The sequence below is a fragment of the Danio rerio genome, chromosome 16, assembly GCF_052040795.2.
Source record: "Danio rerio strain M-AB ecotype USA chromosome 16, GRCz13ab, whole genome shotgun sequence".
Lineage (NCBI taxonomy): Eukaryota > Metazoa > Chordata > Actinopteri > Cypriniformes > Danionidae > Danio > Danio rerio.
The window spans coordinates 27,728,843-27,744,988 of record NC_141036.1 but is presented as its reverse complement, the minus strand read 5'-3'; the positions used below and the strand labels follow the sequence as shown (position 1 = coordinate 27,744,988).

Sequence of the window (16,146 nt, the reverse complement as noted above, 5' to 3'; positions counted from 1 at the left end):
GATGACCCGCCTCCAGTTCTACGGGGCCTCCATTTCAATCTCCAATGCGTGGAAGCATTTTTTGCGCATGGTTTCTAAGGAACGTAGCTTAAAATGGCTGCCGATGTCGTGGGAGGAGCTTGTTAGATCTTCTGTCGACCATCTTACGTGGTGCCTTTAGGACTGTTGCAGGGAGCTTGAACAGTTTCTTCTCAAAGAACCATAGCAAGTATGTTTGCCCAGAGCTGTAGCAATCCATGCCACAGTTATATTGTTCTTGGTGCTGCAATGTATTTATTATGCTGTGGGTTTAGGCAAAAAACTCAGAACCTACTTTGGAGCCTAGGCTACCTCACCTTTGCTCCTGATAACCCTCTGTAAATACACTGTTAACTGGATCTGTGTTACAAGACACATTTAAAACTAAAATAATGTTTGAAATTGTATTTGTAAACAACTAGTATGATTCCGGTTCCTCTGGTTTACCATGATGAATCGGATTAACCATGTGAGTACTAAAACATCTGTCCCTGCAACATTACAGCATGTCTTTATTTTGAGCAAGTTGTAGGCTTACATATGGCATCTCCCCCAAGGGATGTCCTAGCAAAGACGCACAAATGCCCCACCCAGAGAAAGGCTCCATTGTGTTCAGGGAGAGAAACAGCCCTAAATGTTTTCATTTTCCCCCTTAGTTTTCTCGATATACCTTCCTGGTTTAACTGTTTTCCTACCTACCTTAGCTAAATTTCGATGACCCCTTTCTCTTTTCCTCAGAGTTGTACCTTCATATAAGAATAAGGTGCCTGAAAGCCAGGAATTGAAGGGGAACAATTAAATGAGGAAAAGTTGTCAAATCAACACAACACACTCTGGTCATGTTGTTCACTATAGCATATGGATGATTCAGCTTCTTTAACTTTTGCTCAGTTTGCTATTTCTCTGCAGGTTTGAAATGCTTTAATTTGGGTAGGGTTTAAGACACATGATTGTAGTTGTGAGCCTCACGGTGGCGCAGTGGGTAGCCCAATCGCCTCACAGCAATAAGGTTGCTGGTTCAAGCCCCGGCTGGGCCTTGGCATTTCTGTGTTGGCATTTCTGTGTAATTTGCATGTTCTCCCTGTGTTTGCGTGGGTTTCCTTCAGGTGCTCCGGGTTTCCCCACAGTCCAAAGACATGCAGTATAGGTGAATTGAATAAGGTCATAATTGAATTGGCCATAGTAAATGTGTTTTCCATTGTTAGGTTGCAGCTGGAAGGGCATTCGCTGTGTAAAACATATGCTGGATAAGTTGGCAGTTCATTCTGCTGTGGTGACCCCTGATTAATAACGGGACTAAGCCGAAAAGAAAATGAATGAATGATTGTAGTTGTCCCAACTTTACTGCCACGATACAGCCATTTTAGGTTGCACGTGAAAGTCAATTAAAATGATCATGCGGTGGCAGTTACCAACTATTTAAATCTTGTGGGGATGTGTACATGTCACATTTCAGTATTGGTACAGTTTGCTTGAAATCTTGCGCAAAGAATCTACCAAAAAGTACTAAGTAGATTGTACATTGGAAAACCCTCCTAAACTGAACCATATCATACAGTGGACAAGGGCCCTAAATAGCTAGGACAGTGGTTTTCAAAGTGTTGGGGGTGGTGTAGGTGATATGAAAACCTCTAGATAACCTTCATAGTCCAATACTGTAGAAATGCCTGCATTCGTGAATATTATACTTAACATAGTAAGGTATATGGCTAAAGTGAAAGAAAATGGTTTAAGTAATTTTCTGCACATAAGGTCTTAAAGTGACAGCAGTCTCATAACACCATCTACATATGGCAAGGTGCCATACCTTTTTGAATCGTGTAAACAGCTTTCTATTAGGGTACATACACTGGGGCTGCCATTTGGCATCTGATAGCATTGCTTTGTAATATAGATACAACCATGTAGAGACTGGACATGTCGCCGCCCACTTTGGGGTGTGTACACACACTAGGCAGGTTGCCTTGAACCAAGTGTAACCCCGCCGGTCCTACATCACCTAACCCGGTCTGAGCTGGGATCTAACCAGTGATCTTCTGCATGGGAGTTGGTTGCTCTAACAAGGAGGCTAAACACCATGGCCTCTAGCGTCTGTCGCTAAAGCACCTTTAGAGGTCAGAGGAATGAGGTTTACCTGCACAGCACTTACTAGCTGGCCTCCGTTACACAAGCTCAGGCACGACTGCCCCCCTCTCTCTCCGGCCTACCTCTTCTAACTGGGTCAGAGGTTGACAAATTAACTGCGGAGCACACACACACACACACACACACACACACACACACACGTCAAAGTGTGATAGGGATAGCCTAGTTTTGAGTACACCCTTGAGGCTGATTTACACTTTTGCGTTAAGCGCATGCATATGGTTTGGTGCAGTCTTCACACGGTCGCAAAGCCCTCGTCACGCCTGATGCACAACCCTCCAAAAAATTTAACTATTTGTTGAATCGATGCGTAGTTCAAGCTCTGTGATTGGTCGGCTTGGCAATGTTGACGAGTGTGGGCAGTGCTGAGAGCCGCGAGCCAGATGGAGTGAGTGTTTACAAGTGTCAAGTCCTGCGAAGGAACTCCAGATGGAAACATTTGTTTTGTGCTTACCTCTACCTAGAGGTTAACGGTTCCTGCCTCTGAATGAGCAAGTTGGAGCTACTTGTACATTAAGGTAGTGTTTAGAAAAAACAAAACACCCACAAACAAACTTGAGACAGAGAAACATAAAAACCTACTGCCAGCTAGCATTTCAGAGGTATTGTTGGGGCGCTGCTAGGGGGGGAAAGTTAGGCCCTCAACCCCACCCCCCTCCCCCCACCCCCTCCGCTCTTCACTTTCATCAGTGATCACATTCACCACCAGGGCTGGAGTGGGACTCCTTTTCAGCCCTGGAGTTTCAAGCATCAGACCTGCCCACCTCAGTTCACGACTGACTATATTAAAATAAGGTCATTTCTAATTCAGTTTCAAATTACACTATCACATCTTTTTCAAAAAAACAGCTGCTTTAGAACGTCAAATGTTCAACAACCTTACAGTTTTATATGTCTTACCAATAATAATAAAAAATAAATAATAAAAAGAATTACTCAGGTGAGGATCCAACACGGATCGACGATGTCGTAACGCAACATGCTAACCACTGGACCACAATGGCGCTGTTACGCTTGTGTGGCCAGAATAATACTTACATCATTACTACACTGCAGGCTGCATTTTGCTCAGGGGGCTGCGAGACGATAAATAAGAAGAGCGGAACTGTGGCAAAATAATGAATAAAAAGAGTGAGGCTATGGTTAAATAAATAAATAAATGAAAAAAATGTTACATGTGTGTAGAGTGCAAGCAGCTAGAAACACCACACCACCCCAACCCCAGCTCTTCGACCGAACTCACACTATGCACAGTTGCCTCGAACCGCGGCAAAGCACGCTTGTCCACCCTCCCGTCTCCCCCGACGGCCCACATTCACATTACAATCGGGCCTGGATACGCTTTTGTCATCGATGCTGCGCTGGTCAGTAAGCGCTTTCTTAGCACAGTGGATATTTCTCTAGTTATATCGCTTTAGTTCTTAGGAATGCGGTGACACGCAGTCTGATATTTCGCCGAACAGATCCATTTTGCCGCTCATAAACAATCATAAAACCCTTGTGCTGCAGGAATGTGGAGGTTTGCTGAAGGTGTGCAGCTGTCGTGCAGTTAGGGGTTTGCATATTTAACAAACTACGGCGGTTTGCGTTCACTGAACAGTAAGATTGATTATTAAATCCACATGAAACAGTCCCTTAAAAGTCATGTCTCGATTTCAGTTTTGGGCTTGTCCCAAGTGAACCGCGCTCAGGCCCACCTCTTCCGACCGGGCCAGGGCCGGCCAAGTGAACCGTGTCTGAGCCCGATTCAGTGGAATCACATTTCTCAAACGATCCGGGAAACTGGGTCAAAATCCAGGAGAGTCAAACCTGCACAAACTAAAAACCTGATCATACTGATTGAGTTCTTGAGGTTTGTTTGAAACTTACAGGTAGATGTGTTAAAGCAAAGTTGGAACTAAACTGTGCAGGACTGCGCCCCTCCAGGAACTGAATTTGAAACCCTTGCTCTATTAGATACTTTCATCTGAAATTATTTTGGAATGCCAAAATTCCCAATGATAGCAAATGTGGCAACCATTGAGGATAGTACAATACGAAACAATACAATTATTCATTCATTCATTTTCTTGTCGGCTTAGTCCCTTTATGAATCCGGGGTCGCCACAGCAGAATGAACCGCCAACTTATCCAGCAAGTTTTTACGCAGCGGATGCCCTTCCAGCCGCAACCCATCTCTGGGAAACATCCACACACACACGCTCATACACTACGGACAATTTAGCCTACCCAATTCACCTGTACTGCATGTCTTTGGACTGTGGGGGAAACCAGAGCACCCGGAGGAAACCCACGCGAAGGCAGAGAGAACATGCAAACTCCACACAGAAACACCAACTGAGCCGAGGTTCGAACCAGCGACCTTCTTGCAGTGAGGCGACAGCACTACCTACTGCGCCACTGCCTTGCCACAATACAATTATGTACCAATAATTATGGGCAACAAGGTGGCACAGTGACCAGCGCTGTCGCCTCACAGCAAAATTGTCACTGGTTCAAACCCCGGTTGGGTCAGTTGGCATTTCTTTGTGAAGTTTGCATGTTCTCCTCGAGTTGGCGTGGGTTTTCTCCGGGTGCTCCGGTTTTCCCCACAGTCCAAAGACATGCCTTATAGGTTAACTGAATGAGCTAAATTGGCCGTAGTGTATGTAAGGGTGTGAATGCAAGAGTGTTTCAAAAAGTGCTGGGTTTTGGCTGGAAGGGCATCCGCTGCGTAAAACATATGCTGAATAAGTTGGCGGTTCATACCGCTGTGGTGACTCCTGATTGATAAAGGGACTAAGCTGAAATTAATGTACAAATAAGCAATACTATTGCAGCAAGCAGTAAAAGGTATAATTGTTTAGAGTAGATAAGATGACAAAATGTGCATGTACCGGACATAAACCTTTAAATGGCTTGTTTATGTTGTCAGGGGAAAAATTGCCTTTGCCAGACTTTACAATATGAGGACGCCAAGATTTTCTTCACAGTATACAGTGCATCTGGCAAGTATTCATAAAAAAAAATCATTATTTCTTATGTTTACAGCCTTATTCCAAAATGGATTAGATTGATTTATTTCCTTAAAATTCTACACACAATACCCCATAATGACAATGTAAAAATATATATATTTTTAAATTGTTGCAAATTTATTACAAATAAAAATCTGAAAAATTACATGTACAGAAATATTCACAGCCTTTGCTCAATACTTTGTTGGTGCACCTTTGGCAGCAATTACAGCCTCAAGTCCTTTTGAATATAATGCCAGAAGCTTGGCACACCTGTCTTTGAGAATTTTTGCCCATTCATCTTTGCACTACCTCTCAAGCTCTATCAGGTTGGATGGAAAGCAACAGTAAACTGCCATTTTCAGATCTCTCCAGAGATGTTCAATAGGATTTAGGTCTGGGCTCTGGCTGGGCCACTCAAGGACATTCATTGAGCTGTCATGAAGCCAGTCCATTGATGTTTTGGTGGTGTGATCATTGTCCTGCTGGAAGATGAACCGTCGTCTCAGTCTGAGGTCAAGAGCACTCTGAAGCAGGTTTTCATTCAGGATGTCTCGGTACATTGCTGCATTTATATTTCCCTTTATCCTGACTAGTCTTCCAGTTCCTGCTGCTGAAAAACATCCCCACAGCATGATGCTGCCACCACCATGCTTCACTGTAGGGATGGTATTAGCCTAGTGATGAGCTGTGCCTGGTTTTCTCCAAACATAATGCCTGGCATTCACTCCAAAGGGTTTAATTTTAGTCTCATCAGACCAGAGAATTTTGTTTCTTATGGTCTGAGAGCCCTTCAGATACCTTTTGACAAATTTCAGGCAGGGAGTGGCTTTAGGCCACTCCACCATACAGGCCTGATGGGTGGAATGCTGCACAGATGGTTGTCCTTCTGTAAGGTTCTCCTCTCTCCACAGAAGAATGCTGGAGCTCAGACAGAGAGACCAGCGGGTTATTGATCAACTTCCTGACTAAGGTCCTTCTCCCCCAATCACTCAGTTTAGATGGCTGGCCAGCTTTAGGAAGAGTCCTGGTGGTTCCAAACATCTTCCACTTATAGATGACGGACGCCACTCGTTGGAACATTCAGAGCTGCAGAAATTTTTCTGTAACCTTCCCAGGCCTTGTGCCTCAAGACAATCCTGTCTCGGTGGCCTACAGACAATTCCTTTGTCTTCATGCCTGATTTGTGCTTTGACATGCACTATCAACCCTGAATCATGTGCAATCAACTGATTTTACCCCAGGTAAACTCCAATTAAGCTGCTGAAACATCTCAAGAATACATACAACAAAGTGTGGCTAAAACATTCAAGACTGGACAGTGCATGCCTAGCAAGAGAGGTTTAAGGCTATTTGAATTGCCCTCAAAGTTCCAAGATTAGTTATTTGCTTCATGTCAAAATATAGTTCCAAAAACACCCACTGTTTAAATGATCATTACAGATCAATGGTAGCTCCAAGTGTTTTGGTGACAAAACAAACTCCACCAGAAAGCTTTTGTAAGCCTTTTGAACTTAGTATACCAGGGCTTTAAGGAGGCAGCCATAACATATTAAAGTCCCAGTATATTTCAAACCAAATCGAAAAACAAACTGAAATTACTTCATTTCAAACAAAATCTTACCCAAACAAAGTGATTTTTTAGTTTATTTAGGAAGGTTGAAACAGCTCATCAAAGAAAATTTTGGGGGATTTGTTTTTGGCAACTAAACAACTTTAAGCTCCCATTGGTCCATGGCGATTAGGCAATTGGTGGGTGTGTTCTGGAACTCTGCCTTCTGTGGCACGCAATATCTTCCTTTCTATTAGTTTCTCATTCCATGGGGGTCAGACAGGTAAATAACATCTAAAACAAAAACACTAGTCCCATAAATATGCTTGAGAGTCAAGTAGCAGAGATGGTACAGATGTATCCGCACCTGTACGATCAATCACGGAGAGATTTTAAAGAAATGGAAAGGGTCACAAATCGAATGAGAAGCTTCCCTTGTTACGACATGTTTTTTTTCGATGAGTTTGAATACATTGGCGACACTATTCAATGTCTGTCTGTAACAATAGAAAACAAAATAAAGATATGACATGCCATGGTGGGTCTCCTCATGGAGAAGGCTGTTTGCCAGATGTTTATGAAACTTCTATCTCAGGCCTTAAGTCTGTCTCCAGATGTGTTGGAGAAGGTATGAATTATTCTACAATACACTGTATTGAGTGGTTGTCAACCATGGAGGCACAGCAAAATACTGAATTCAGGTGGTTCTCAATACCGGTTCACCCCTAAAATGATTCAACAAAGCCATAACAGGGCTACTTTCCATCATGCTTCAAGCACCTGGAACGTATACACTAACCCTACTGCAAAGGTTTCACCATTAGCAGTAAAGTGCAATCAAAACATTCTTTTGGGTCAACAAAATGGATACAAGGTACCAAGCGAAAGTAATACACAAGTGAACTGACAGGCAATGGCTGAGCAGACAGGAACATTTGAGGCACTATGATGGGTTATAATGATCTACAACAAAACAAAAAGCTTTGATGTTTTTTTTTTTTGCAAGAAATGACAGTAGGAGTGGAATAAGTTGGTCAGAAATGTACATTTAAATACACAATGACCAGTTATTCCAGCTTTCAGATGGCATCTGATGAAGGTATCTCAGAAAACAGGAAGAAAGGTGAGATTACAATATAGACTTGAAGACCAATTTATACTTCTGGGCAGAGTGCACGCAGTAGGTCCAGTATACACATTGCAAATCCTTAGCCATACCTTGAAGTGAACACTGATACACACCTTTCAAAATAATTACACATCATGGTATGATCTGTGATTGGTCAGCTTGATAGTGGTAACAGGTGTGGTTGTGGTTGAGTCCTGAGTCCTGGGAGATAGTAGTGTGAATGTTTATTAAGGCTTGAGTTTCACAGTGGAGCTCTGGATGGAAACTTTTGGTTTACATCTACTTTATGATTGAAAATGTAGAAATGTTGCCAGCTTAATTTTTCTCATGTAAAAACGATGCCAGCTTTCAGTTTGTCAGCTGCCCATCCTCTCTGGAATGGGCACATTATTTAACAGCATCACAAGAACAAGTGAAAACCTGACCTGATCTCTGAGGCAACTGTCATTTGAGACACTGTTTTGAGCAGTCCCTTTAATTCCATCCATCTCTCCTTATCCTGAGGTTCACATGATCTTGAATATGCTCCATATCCAGACCAGATGGTTATCAGGCAGAGAGGATGATCTCAACACAGCCCCACAGAGGACATGGATAAGTCATGCCCAAAATATTCTCAACAAAGATCAAAATGATGGTGGGAGGCAGTGGACAAAGGATATATATGTTGTCGTGGCTTAACACCTTAAACACGACTATCACAGCAATTCCAGGGAGAGAATGTGTTGCTATGAGGTCTGGTATGCTAGCATTTTTTTATGTAGACACCTAAAAATTTGTCAATTGTGACATGACATGGTTGTACAATTATGGCTGATTAAAGACAATACAGTGATGCATTTTGGATTGTATTCAAGACTTGACAACTGGAAAGCCAGATCCCAAGTTTGTGGTGTCAAGGACTGCACACTACCCAAAGAATCTTTCTGTTTGGATTTGTGTTGAGTAGATCAAATTGCAGAGTTCTACTTTTCAATTTACTTTTAGTGCTATGCCTAGGTTTTAGGCTGACCTAGAAATAACATTATTTAATTCGGTCTTGGTAAGAAGGACAGAATAAAGACTCCCTTTGCACTTAAATGAGTAGGTATGACTCAGACACTCTTCCTTTTTCTGGATCAATATGTAAGATGGGATTTGGACGTAATCACAATAGGTAAAGTTGGCTTAAACCGTGTTGAAGCATGATTGCCCCCCTCCCCTTTCCCTCGACTGCCTACACTCACACTGCATTTTGCCTTCGGAACCTGAGCTCGTTTACATCATCAATGATGCAACTGTTCAGTTTAACAGGAAGAGAAGCACTCTTGCTCAGCACAGTGGGGATTGCTTTAGGTATATCATTTTAGTTAGTTGGGATGCAGTGACGCAGTCAAATATCTTGTCAAACAGATCCAACACTTTTGACGCCCATGAATTATCATAAAAGTAATTGTTTTTCATAAACTATGACAGGTTGCGTTAACTGAAAAGTAAGAATGATTGATAAATCCATATGTAACAGTCTCTTAAAAGTGATGTTGGGTCTGCAGTTTCAGGCTCAGGCAAGCTTTGCACTCACATTACAAGCATACTGCGCCAAAGCCCAACCAAAACGCACTCTGGCTCACCTGTTCCAACCGGGTCAGGGCCGGCCAGCTGAATCATACCTGAGCCAGATTCAGAGCACTCACACTTGTCAAGTGAACCGGGAAACATGCCTGGGCACGGTTCAGATAGCATAGTGTGGGAGCAGAAAGATATAGATTTAGGCCATACTCATACTAGGTACAGTTGCCTCGAACCGGGCCAAAGCACGCTTGTCCCCCCTCCCGTCTCCCCCGACGGCCCGCACTCACACCACAATCGGGCCTCGGTACGCTTACATCATCACTGCTGTGCTGTTCAGTGAGAAGCGCTGTCACTCAGCAGCACAGTGGAGATTTCTCTAGTTATATTGTTTCAGTCGTTTGATATGTAGTGACATGCAGTCAAATATTTCGCCAAACAGTCTTTAGGGATGCGGTGACATGCAGTCAGATATTTTGCTGAACAGATCCGCCACTTTTGGCGCTCATAATCATAAAGCCCTCGTGCTGCAGGAATAAGGAGGTTTGCTGAAGGCGCGCAGCTGTCGTGCAGTGAGGGGTTTGCATATTTAATAAACTACGACAGTTTGCGTTCATTGAACAGTAAGAATGATTAATAAATCCATATGAAACAGTCCCTTAAAAGTCATGTCTCGCTTTCAGTTTCGGGTTTGGCGCATTTTGCATCACTCTAAAAATATACCGCGCCAAAGCCCAAGTAAACCTCACTCAGGCCAACCTCCAACCGGGCCAAGGCTGGCCAAGTGAACCATGCTTGAGCCCAATTCAGCGCACTCACACTTCTCAAACGATCCAGGAAACGGGCCTGGGCACAGTACGGATGGCATAGTGTGAGTAGGCTCTAAGAACAAGTAGATTCAAAACTAAATATCTTTAAGTACATCTTGCCAGACGTAGCGCTTCAAGAAAGGGAAGCATGGTAGTGAAATGTCTTTTTTAAAACCAAAATCATAACATCCTGTAAGTTGTTCTATGAGCAGAATGCATAAGTTAAAGATGTTCAGTGTTATTTCAATGTTTTTAGACAAGAAAGTTATCATATAAGAGATCCAAGTAATAATCTTAACTGATACAATATGTCATGTATTCCATTAAACAACATATAACAGAAGACAGCTTATGGCCATATTCCAGAATGATAATGGCATATGCTAGAGAAGACCATACAGAGTGATTCTTCTTGGGGTCAGAGAGTAACCAGGTTATGATGTGGCCCATTTTAAAATTGTTACAACAATCATAATGCAATGCCACAAAGTTTATAAACATCAAGTGCTGTTTGGCATATTGTATTTTCGATGGGAGACCTTGAATCTACTTTAAAAGTTCATGTCTGTATGCCCCAGTACTAAGGACATATAACTTTCTTAATTTTGTTCGGGTCTTTTACCAGACCAAACGGTTCAGTTCGTAAAGCTCTCAGCTAAAACATAACCTTGGGACTGTATGGAAAACACAATTAAAAAGAGGACATTTACTTTGACTTGTATTTGCAGAAAATATATCATCACTTAATTTAATCTGTTTGTGTGTCCATTCATTTCCACAACACTTAAAAGATATTTGAGGACTGAAAACACCAAGTGATGAAGTGTTTCAGGTGTAATTCTGTCCCATTCATCCTGCAAACAAGTCTTAAGGTGGGCAACAGTACAGGATTTTTGTTGTCATATTTTGCCATGTTGTCCTGTAATGCACTACACATTCTTTATTACAGACAGGTCAAGACTGCAGGCAGGCCAGTTAAGTACTTGCAACCTTTTTCTCTTTGTAACGTGTGCAGAATGTGGTTTTGGATTGTCTTGTCAAAATAAGCGTCCCTGGAAAAGAAGGAAGCATATTGTTCTCCAAAATCTCTATGTATTTTTTAGCAGTAATGGTGCCATCACAGAAGTGTAAGTTACCTTTGCCAAGGGCACTGACACAACCCCATACCATAATAAACCCTGGCCTTTGGACTTGTTACTGGTAACAGCCTGGATGATCCTTTTCTTTATTGGTCTGGAGCATATGGCGTCCATTTCTCCCAGAAAAAACTTGAAATACTGATTCATCAGACCTCAGTACACATTTCCACTGTGTGACGATCCATCCCAAATGTCTCCAAGGCCAGTGAAGTTGACAACGCTTCTGGACACTGTTAACATAGGGCTTCCTTTTGGCACAGTACATTTTTAACTGGCATTTGTGGATGTAACTACGTTGTCTGGTACTTGTCTAAGGTTTGCCAAAGCTGTGCTGAGCCCATATGGTGATATTGCTTATAGATTAATGAAGGTTTTTCAATGCTGTGCCACCAGAGGAGCTTTAAAAAAACATTTGTTTCTAAACATTAAAATTTTTTTCATGTATTTGCAGGCAAACTGGTGATCCTCGGCCCATCTTTGCTCCCAAAGGACTAAACCTTTCTTGGATGCTTTCATTCATTCCTTTTTCAGCTTAGTCACACAGCAGGGTTGCCACAGCAGAATGAACCAACTTATCCAGCACGTTTTACGCAGCGGATGCCTTTCCAGGTGCAACCCATCACTAGGAAACACACTCATATGCTCTCATTCACACACATACACTACGGACAATTTAGCTTACACAATTCACCTGTACCGCATGTCTTTGGACTTATGGGGGAAACAGGAGCACGCAGAGGAAACCCACGCAAACATGCGAAGAACATGCCAATTCCACACAAATGCCAACTGACCAAGCCGAGGCTTTAACCAGCAACCTTCTTGCTATGAGGCGACAGCACTACCCACTGCGCCACCGCGTCATCCAAGTTGACTTAACAAAACATGAAATATTTTGTGTTCATATTGTCTGCAATGAATATTGTAATGAAAGTCAAAGTAAATTTGGAAATCACTACTTTTTTATTTGCCTTTTCTATACTGTCCCAACTTTTCCTGATTTTGAATTGTAGATTAATTCATGTTTTTTAAAGTGTATAAGAGAATGCATATTGTTCTGTGCCTGTGCTGAGCCTCAGAGATGTGCAAGAGTCATCTTAAACTGTCCAATTCATGAAAAAATTGTTAAAACGCAGTTTCTAGTGATTATTCACATTAACCTTGGTTAGTCATGTAATGTCTGAACAATGAAGTGAGCCTTTTGTCAAGCATACAAAAGCCTGTGGAAACGAGTATTCAACAATTGTTGAGTTCCGGGGTAGAGCTCCAGATTAAGACTTGTGTTTTCTTTAATTAAAGTTGTGCGTCCACCGGTTCCCGCCTTTGAATGAGCGAGTTTGAGCTACTTGTGTAGTAAGGTAGCATTACAGGTATTTCCAGCAACACAAATAAAATGCAGAAGTATAAATGCACAACTTCGTGCAAGGTATGCACCATAGGTTATGGTGATCACGTGATGCAGAAGTATAATTCACTGGTTGTATCCTTCATTACCTGGGAAACTAAGTATGTATTTTAAGGCAGCATTTGAAGGAGCCTTCAAATTTTTTTAAAAATGAGACAGCCTTTGTCATGCCACGATGACGCAACACCCTTCGAATAGATCTTTCGGAGGATGCAGACTCTGAAATAAGACACAAATATAGTGTACAGACGTACATACTTTTAGCCTTAAACAGGAACCACAAAGACAAGACCGGCCATCGAAGCAGAGTGATCAAGGGAGAAGAACCTTAGTCAGGGAGGTGATCAATAACCCGCTGGACACTCTGTCCGAGCTCCAGTGTTCTTCTGTGGAGAGAAGAGAACCTTACAGAACAACAACCATCTGTGCAGCAATTCACCAATCAGGCCTGTATGGTGGAGTGGCCAGACAGAAGCCACTCCCTGCCTGAAATTTGTCATAAGGCATCAGAAGGGCTGATGAGACTAAAATAAACTCTTTGGAGTGAATGCCAGGCGTTACGTTTTGGAGAAAACTAGGCACCGCTCATCACCAGGCTAATACCATGCCTACAGTGAAGCATAGTGGTGGCAGCATCATGCTGTGGGGATATTTTTCAGCAGCAGGAACTAGAGGACTAGTCAGGATAGAGGGAAGGATGAATACAGAGACATCCTGAACGAAAACCTGAATCCTGAATGCAACTCTTCAGAGTGCTCCTGACCTTAGACTGGAGACGGTTTATCTTCTAGCAGGGCAATGACCCAAAGCACACAGCCAAAATATCAATGGAGTGGCTTTACAACAATTCAGTAAATGTCCTTGAGTGACCCATCCACAGCCCAGACCTAAATCTTATTGAACATCTCTGGAGAGATCTGAAGAAAGAAGAAAAACTTTGGAGGGAGTTAGTTAAGGCTCATAAACACCTTTAAGCTACTATTGGTCTGTAACGATTATGCAATAGGTGGGTGTGTTCTGGAGCTCCACCTTCCTTTCAGAGCAATTGTTTCATATCTCATACCCATGAAGGTCAGACAAGAGAACATCAAAAACAACAATATAGCAACATAAATTAACAGAAGGGTCGATTAGCAGAGCTGGTGTAGTTGTATCCACACCAGTATGATTGTGGAGAGATTTTGGAGGGGATCAAACACAATGCGCGAAAAGGCACTGCTTCTTATAAAATTCAAAACAATGTTTCCATTTAATGCTTGTTCATGACAAATAGCAAAAAATGTGAAGATGTGGTGCACCACAGTGGCTCTTCCTGTGCGAGAGGCAGGAGAAGGCTTTATGACGGATTTATTAAAATGTTCTTCTCTCAGAGCTGCCACCATTTTGGTTTAGGGGTACATGTGAGCAACATGAATTATGTAAGAAGGTTCAAAAACAGTATGCTGTTACACAGCCTTTTTAAAAATCTTTTTTTTTTTCCCTCAAAGAACGAAAAAGAACTTTGTTTAAAGTTAAAGCTGTATACCAGGGCCTTTAAAATGGAGCTGAAAACTGCAAGACATTAGTTTGGTATGCAACTTGAAATCATCAGAGAGATGCCATCTATGTGCAGATTCATGAGTTTAACTGTTGATTTAGTGCTCAGGAATGCCGTTCTAAAAGGAGGCTTGCGGCTCAACTTAAGCTATGCATTCAAATCACTCCATTCCTGCAACCAACTGATTCTTTCCATCCCCCGATCTCATTTGCCCTTACGCCGTCAAGTGACCAGCGTAACCAACGGCGCATACAACACACGTAGCTGTGCATTTATATTTCTGCGCATTGTCTCTGTTAATCTGCATTAACACTTCAAAAACGTTAGTTGGCAGTGAGGTGTTAATGTGTCTCTGTGTAGAGTTTCTTCGCTGGTGTTTTGTTCTTTCTGAACGCTTCCAGGATGTACAAGTGGCTCAAACTCAGGAACCGGCGGACGTGCAACAACTTTAACTATGAGGTAAGCACAACGAGTCACCAGCTAGCACCGCTCACGCAGCTCTCGGTCCCACCTAGACCCGTCACCGCTACCAAGCCGACCAATCACAGAGCTTGCGCTACGCATCATTGCGACGTTTAATTACATTTATTGAGAGGTGCAAGTCAGCGACGCCAATGAACACGGCGTAGGACTATGCATTGACGCAGAAGTATAAATCAGCCTTTATATTCTCACTAGGCATGGTTGCCTTGAACAGTGCTGAAGCGTGGTTGTCCCCCCTCCCCTCCGACAGCCTGCACTCACACTGCATAACAGGAAGAGAAACACTCTTGCTCAGAACAGTGGACATTTCTTTAGTTGTATCTTTTTGTTTAATTTTATGTCGTTTGTGATTAAGTGACACCGTAAGATATTTTGCTGAACAGATTCATCACTTTTATGGTAATTTATGAGCGTCAAAAGTCATTGTGCTGCAGGTATCAGGAAGTGCAGCTGACGTGCAGTGAGGGGTTTGCGTCTATAATAAACTATGATAGTTTGCGTTGATTGAAAAGTAAGAATGATCTATAAATCCATATGGAACAGTCCCTTTGGGATTTCAGTTTGGCGGTCAGGCACGCTTTGTACTCGCACTACAAGCGTACAGCACCACAGCACAACAGAACCATGCTCTGGCTCACCTCTTCCAACTGAGCCAGGGCCAGTTAACTGAACCTCACCTGGGCCCACTTTGGAGTACTCACACTTGTCAAACCAACTGAGAAACATTCCCGGGCACGGTTCAGATAGCATTGAGTAAGCCCTAAGGGTCACTAAACTTTTGCAGCTGTGGCCCTAACAGTAGAATGCATCTCCAGTAGCCATGAGGTCATTACCTGCACAGTTGACTTTTTAAATCTAGATTAAACAGTAATTTGTTCTCCTTAGCCTTAGGGCTTGTATCTTCAACTGACCTATATTCAAGGACAATTGCAAAACTAACATCCTTCCCTGAGACCCAAGACTCAGGGAAACTCACCCCACCCCAAAGCCTGAAAAAGCCCCGTCATTGACCCTGATGAGGCACCAGAGTTTACTGTGAAACATGACTTGCACAGGCATGCTCACTTTAGGTTTGACAGTGAAAACACGACTATGTGTATGAGTTCTCCACCGGTCCTGTAATGTAAACTTAAAAGTGCTCCACATGAGAAATTCTGTATACTTGCTTTAACCATCTGGACGTTTAAGCAATTTATGTTGGGGATTTTCCCACCATTGGTTTACGTAATTCCAGGGCTCATTTAATTCAGTATGACTTAGTATGGCTTTTGAGGACTCTCCAATGTGTATAGTGCCAAGAAATTGTGCTTTTTGGTACCACCTCAGTTATTCAGTTATCACTGATTGGCAAGACAGATATTTCACAAGCTACATCATTGGATTTC

General features: G+C 42.5%; 1 long non-coding RNA gene across 1 annotated transcript; it reads left to right on the top strand.

Moving 5' to 3' along the window:
- Positions 1–111: 111 nt before the first annotated feature.
- On the top strand, positions 112–12,883 carry LOC147840291 (uncharacterized). Its single transcript, XR_015511433.2, has 2 exons — positions 112–208; positions 11,788–12,883. It is a non-coding gene; the product is annotated as an uncharacterized LOC147840291 (long non-coding RNA).
- The last annotated feature ends 3,263 nt before the right edge of the window (positions 12,884–16,146 follow it).